A 7,238-nucleotide genomic window follows, 5' to 3' on the forward strand; every position below is an offset into this window, starting at 1 on the left:
GAGTTACCCACAAAGCTACAAAGACCTAGGTCCAAGTCCCATGTCTGACATACTAGCTGTGTGACCCTGGACAAGTTTCTTAAGCTCTCATTGCCCCTAGGAAAATCTCCAAGGAGAGACAGACAGACAGACAGAGGCAAAGACAGAGACTGAGAGAAGGTGGAGGGAGGAAAGAGAGAACAGGAGTGCAAGGTGGGGCAGGGTTGGGGGAGGGAGTACAGCAATATGGCACAGAAGATAGAGAGTAAAGATGGTCTCAAGTGTAGAAGACTTGGTTTATGTCCCGTCTTGACACATACTGGTTGTATCATTGTGGGTAACTCACTTGACCTGTTGGTGTCCCAAGCAATATCCTAAACCTGTAAGTTTCAGAGCAGAGGCTGAACTTCATTGATAGAGAAAGTCTCCTCATTGAGAGTTCCTATGTCAATAAAATCACAGACCCGGTCCTCAAAAAATGTGTACAATTGTGCGTAGGAGTATGTAACATACAATGTACCCCCTAGCACATTGAATGGACATATATACCCAAACACACACAACTGCATGAAGAATTTACAGGAAAATATTTACAAGTCATTCAGGGATATAGGATGGGTAGGCATGGATGGGTTACAATTTATACTGTTGGGAAAAAATACCCCCTTTGATAATATCACAGACCCATTGAAGAATTAAAATCAAGTAAGTTGACAAGCATTTATTAAGTGCTTACTATGTTTGAACTTTTTCCGTATTTAATGTATTTGGTTTCCTTTGTAATCCTATATATTTTATGCATTTAAAAAACTATTCTTTGAAAGGGTCCCTTGGCTTTAGCAAACTGCCTAAGGAATCCATAACATGGAAGAGGTTAAGAATCCTTGAACAAGATGGCTTCTGAGGTTCATTTTTGCTCATGATTTATGATCTTATGATCCTATGATGTTTCCTGGGAAGTGGGCAAGGCAAAATCAGAAAACCAAGAAAACATCTAAATGAACTGTCCCAAATTACAGAGTAAACCATTAACCTAAGCTGGTGGAACCTAGAATTTAAGTCTTTTTGCTCCTAATCTACTGCTCTTTCCATTGGTACAAGCAGCTTCCTTGGCACTAAGCACTGAACAGACTACTTATTCTTAAATGTGCCATCAACAATGTGGGTAAGTCTCCTGATGTGTCTGCTATTTGGGGGGACAGTGATCAGCATATGCCATTTGTCCACTCACTCTCCAAAACTCAGGAACCCAGCTTTTGAAGTGCAGTTGAATCAGGTTTGCTCGAGAGAACATCAAATCTAAGCCAATCCTAAAGTTAGCAAGTGTCTGTGCCAATTAGAGTCTACAGGTGTGAAATCTAATTGGGAAGTGAGTTGGCTCAGCTCTCAGGGAGTGGGTACATGGTGTCTGTGATTGCACAGTGGAAAAGGGTGAACAGTTGGAAAGTACATTAAATTCAACATAGGCAGAAACATCAAATTTGCATGGAACTCTAACAGGGGGCCAAGTGGATGAGGGCATCAAGGGGCAAAGAAAAGGTGTTTGGATCTGGCTACAAGCATAGGACAGAATATAGCACATTGGGGGTTCATGGAGGCATAGCTTTCCCTGCAAGAGCCAGGAAGGATGCCTACAAGAGGAAGGGTAAACCCCAGGAAGGAGAGAGAGGCATGAACATCTAATTTCCTTTGATTCGCTATGATTCTAAATAAAGCCCAGCCCAGCGCGAGCCACAGTACAAAGGCAGCTATTGACAGCGGGGTAGCTGAGTCCTACATTTACAAACAAGTGGCTATGGGGGAAAAACACACACACAAAACAAAAACTTTTTTTTTTAACTCTTTGCACTTGAGGGAAGGAGAGTTTATTTATTCTAGCAAAACACTGCTAGTACCAAGCACAGGATCAGAAGGAAACTTCCAAGGGTACCTTTCATATCATAGGATCATAGATTTAGCAATGGGAGGGAGTCTTGAGGTCAGTTAGTCCAATGGCCTCATTTGACAGTTGAGTAAATAGAGGCCCAGAGAGGCCTCTGGATTGCCCTCGGTAGTAAACATCAAAGACAAGACTTGACCCTCATGTCTTTTTTACTCCAAATTCAATGCTCTTTCCACAGCGAGCCCAACGACCACTTGAATACAGCCCTTTCTGCTTAATACCAACAGAATTTCAGAGTTGGAAAAGCCCTCCAAAGCCATCTCATCCAACTCATGCCTCCCCAAATGGACCCCCTCTTCAATGTGCAAAGCTATGATCAAGGTGAACCAGAAGGCCACCAGTAGGGAATACACTAACTCCTAAGATAGCCCTTTCTACCTAAAAGTATTTACACTTCAGAGGAAACATTGCCTTATCTGCAGACTCAACCTGCTCCCCCAAACAAAAGACCTCCCTTGTAACAAGCATAATCAAGCTCAAAAACGGCATTTTTGTGTTCATGAAAGTGTATGTCTCATTCTGCACCTACAGGCCACCACCTCTCCACTTCAGGTTAGGAAACTTGATTCCTCATTGGCCTTCTGAAGTCATGATTCAGTTATTCATTTCATTGTCAGAGTTCATAAGTTTTTCTTTTTCTTTTCTTTTTTTTCAAGGCTGCTGACTTTATTAGTTTTTTAAAAAACTCTTTACAATGGCAGTGAATGTCCTTCTGCCAAAGTTATCCAAATGGCACAAAAGACCAAAAGTGGGGACTTAAGGGATGAGGAAGCCACTCCAGAGACCCACCAGGAATGCTAATAACTATCACCACTGGAATTTAAGGGACAGGAGGCATGCTGAGGTGTGGACAGGAGGCTTGAGTCAAAATGATGTTGGAGAGGGGAAGGTGTCCCAGGTGGGGGCGGCAGCAAAAATCTTTCCTTTTATTGGGAGGTGGGAAGGGAGGGAGGGACGAGATTTCCCACTTGAGGGTGCTAACTGTGAAGATCCATACGAGGGGACAAGGGCAGGCTGGCCCCCCAGGCACAGGGATCACAAGAAGGCATCACACCATTCTCGAAGGCAACCAAAGCAATTCCAAGACTGCTTGGCCCCACAGGTGTCTTTGAGCCACTCCCGGAAAAGATCTTCGTCTTTTATTCAGCACCAGGAACTGGCCCGGAACCACATAGACCTTGTCAAAGCCCTTGTCCTTGAGCTTCTTGCCCAGCACTTCTCCGATGCCCGCCAGGCTCCCCACGGGCTTCTCCCCCATGGGCTCAGCCAAGAAGACGCGGTGCTTCTGGGAGGTTGTCATGGCTCCTCACCACAGACCGGCTCCGGCTCCAGCTACAGTAATGGTCACACTCCTACCAACCAGACTCTCTGGCTGCTACCTCAATCCCGCACAGCACATCCATAAGTTTTTCAAAGGTGTTTTCTCTTCATTATTGTCGTTACTGTATACACTGTTCTGGTTGTGCTCACTTCACTCTATCCATTTATTCAAGTCTTCCTAGATTTTGGTGAACCTGTCCCTTTCATCATTTCTTACAATGCAGTGATATCTCATTACACTCACATACCACAACTCATCGTCAGTCTCCACTTAACAGGCACCATTTTGTTTGTAATTCTTTGCTACAACAAAAGTAGCTGCTATAAATTGTTTTGTCCCTAAGAGTCTTTTCTTTCAGTCTTTTATCTCTTTGGGGTATGGGCCTATTAGAATTATCATTGGGTTAAAGGTTACGCACAGATTGGTGGCTTTTGATTCTATTTCCAAATAGTTTTCTACAATGGTTGGATCAATTCACAGGAGAGATCTTTACTTTTTCAGCCTTATTATATCAAGTATCAGATGAAGTGCCAGGCCACAAGTCAAAAGTTTGCTGTTGTTGAGTCATGCCAGTTGTGTCCAACGCTCCGTGACCCCATTTGGGGTTTTCTTGGCAAAGATACTGGCATGGTTTGCCATCTCCTTCTCCAGCTCATTTTATAGATGTGGAAACTGAGGGAAACAGGGTGAAGTGACTCACAAAGGGTCACACAGCTAGTAAGTGTCTGAGGCAAGATTTGAACTCAGGAAGAGGCATCTTCCTGACTCCAGTTCCAGCACTCTATGTACTATGGCGCCACATAGCTGCCCACTTTCTCTTGGAATATGATATGATTCAAAGGTTTTGCAGTTCTGTGAATTAACAAGACAACTTGATGCCAGGTGATGTGAATTACTATGGCTCCCTTCTGATCAATTTTGAACGGCATATTTTCTCAAGGCTGGATACTTTTTGCAGAATGTGAATTACACATCTTCAAATCTTTGGGTAGAACCTTGGTAAAAACAAACAAAAAACCCACAAAAGAATAAATAACTGCTATAGCCTATGCAGAACTCAGTATATTTGAATTAACCAAACATTTATTAAGTACCTACTATATGCCATGCATTATACTAGACATTGGAGTAATGAAGCATAGAATCCTAGACCTACAGCTGGATCTTAGAGTCTGTCTACACCCACCCCCTCAGTTTACAGATGAGGGAACTGAGGCTCAGGGTCCCGTAGCCAGTAAGTGGCATAGCTGTAATTTGAGCTTCAATTTCCTGATTTAGTAACTAGCACTCTTTCCACTGTAAGGTTTGCCAACAAAGTTCTTAAACTCAACAGGTTATTATTAATAATTCATATTTGTATGTGCTTTACTCACAATAGTAGTGTGAGATAGGTAGTACCTGTGGTATTGTTACTGCTATTTTTTTGTGATCTGGACCTTCGATTTCATTAATATAGACAAGTCCCAGTGAGGAAAGTCCACATGCCAATGCAGATTGGCACCTGCCCAAAGTCATGGGGCCAGCCTATGTTAGAATCAGGATTTGAACCTAAGTCTTTTCTTCTGTGGGGCTGCTAGGTGGCTCAGTGGATGGAGAGTGCTGGGCCTGGAGTTAGGAAGACTCATCTTCCTAAGTTCCAGTCTGGCCTCAGACACTTATTAACTGTGTGATCCTGGGAAAGTCACTTAACCCTGTTTGCCTCAGTTTCCTCATCTGTAAAATGAGCTGGAGAAGAAAATGGCAAACCACTTGAGTATCTTTGCCAAGAAAACTTCAAATGGGGTTACGGAGTCAGACACAACCGGAAAATGACTAAAAAATTTTCTATGAGGACAATTCTCTATCTGCCATGCCTTATCTGTGAAATGGGGATAATATTAACTCTAGCACCTCCCTCCCAAGTTTGTTTTGAGGTTCCAGTAAGATAGTGCACATAACACGCTTTGAAAATTCTTAAATGCTATGTAAATATCCATAGTTAACATTCTATATTTTGCCTAAAACCAGAAGCAACCTAAATCAATCATCACAAGAAAGGAAGACGTGATTCCTATTTTTAATGGAACTTGCTTAGGAATTGGAAACTTCTCCCGATGTAATTCACTTTTTCATTGATGTTGGAGCCAAACCTGAAATGAAATCTTCCACCAGTTAATTAAGCATATGAATGGATTTTTAATTAGTTTGGATCAGATCAGTTACTATGATAAAATGGACTTGTCCTGTTTAGGACGTTTGTTCTCTTCTCCTCTCCCTTGCCCCCAACAGTGATGCAAGCAGATGGAAGACCTGGCATTTCTCCCCACAGTTGGAGGAAGGGAGCAGACCCCAATCCTTTGTTTTGAAAAACAAGTGAGTTTATATCAAAAGATGCTAGGAAGCTCTTCAAAATCTCATGAGTTCCCCAAATGTAGAGATCGGAGCTGAATCCAGGCTAGTTAGTTCATGCCTTCTGAGAAAAAAGAATGGGTATCACTCTCCACTAGACATCTGAACTTACAGTGATCCATCTCCCAGAACAAGCAATCTTGTATAAATTAAACCCTCTTAATTAAGCTCCCAATGAGCATTTATAAAGTGCCTTCTTTGTGCCAGGCTGTACACTGGGGTAACAATCACAAAAATTAAACCATCATCATTATCCTATAAATGGAATGTATGAAATTAATCCACATAGAACCAGATTATCCATTTATTTCAGTCTAGACCTTGGACTCTCTACAAAGTGTCAATAATTTCTACAGAACGTTGCCTGGGGTGATTTTTTTTAAACTCAGGCTTCTGGAAGGACTGAGGACAAAAAAACAACCTATGAGACCAGGGACATCCAGACAGCTGCCACATCACTACGAGACACATCTTTAAAAAGCTGAAATATGTATAATGATGAGCATCCAATAAAGATAGCCCTTCCGCACAATGGTTATTTGGTTTCTGTCAAATTTCAATGAAGTTTGAAGGCGCCGGGTGGAGGGAGTCAAGTGCTTCTACCAGCTGTGATGGACATAAAAATTAGGAGGCATTATTGCCCATCTGGCCTTCCCGCCACCATTTCTGAAATCACTTTTTTTTTTGGAAAAAGCTATTATGCCTTGACAAACAAAAGTTGAGCACAAAGAATTGCACCAGAACATTCTAAAAATAGGTAGCACTTAGAAAGCACGCTCTAAAGTCTACAAAATGTTTTACAAACATTATCTATATGATTCTTATAACAACCCTCTGAAGGAGGAACTATTGTTATACCCACTTTACAGATGATGTAACTCAAGCTTGCGGTGACTTGCCCAGGGTCACACAACTAATAAGGAACTGAGAAAGCATTGGAACTCAAGACTTCCTGATTCCAAGTCTAGCACTGTTTCCACTGTGCCACCTAGCTGCTAGCACTAGACCTTATAGGGTTATCTTGTCCAAGCCCCTCATTTTAAAGATGAAGAAACCAAGTCCAAGAGAAATGAGGGCAATTGAGCAAGCTTATGACAGTTTTTATGTGGAAGATGTGAAATTTGAACCTGGGTACTCTGATTCCATATTCAACCCTCTCCTCCTTCCACCATTTGAGACTACCAGATCACTACCAATTATGAAAGAACTCTAGAAAAGATCCATAACCTATACCCTTTCCACCAAGATTCTCTCCCAGTTTTCAGCAGCTCTTCCAACAGAAGCGTATTCCTTTGTTAGTTAACCTAAATCTCTTATTTTCCACTGAACGGAGAGAGAAAACTAATCACCATCTTTTATGGCACAACCTTTTGTCTAATTGAAGATTTCATGAAATCCCCACCCACCTTTTCCTCTTTCCAGCAAAATAACTACAGTTCCCTGAGTCTCTCCTCATAAATCTTCTACTTTCAATTGGTAGACACAATTAGATCAGAAAGCAAAACTTGTCTCGGAATGCTTTAGCTCCAAGTACCTTAACTAATATTTATTTCATTCCAGAGAACACTTCTGGCTTTTATTTTCAATTGTGCACCCTTGCAGATGAGG

General features: G+C 41.9%; 1 pseudogene; it reads right to left on the minus strand.

The window, feature by feature from the left end:
• Window positions 1-2,941: 2,941 nt before the first annotated feature.
• Window positions 2,942-3,278, minus strand: LOC110221800 (barrier-to-autointegration factor pseudogene; annotated as a pseudogene).
• Window positions 3,279-7,238: the final 3,960 nt, after the last annotated feature.

This window comes from Phascolarctos cinereus, unplaced genomic scaffold (genome assembly GCF_003287225.1).
Source record: "Phascolarctos cinereus isolate Bilbo 61053 unplaced genomic scaffold, phaCin_HiC Scaffold_1;HRSCAF=81, whole genome shotgun sequence".
Taxonomy (NCBI): Eukaryota; Metazoa; Chordata; class Mammalia; order Diprotodontia; family Phascolarctidae; genus Phascolarctos; species Phascolarctos cinereus.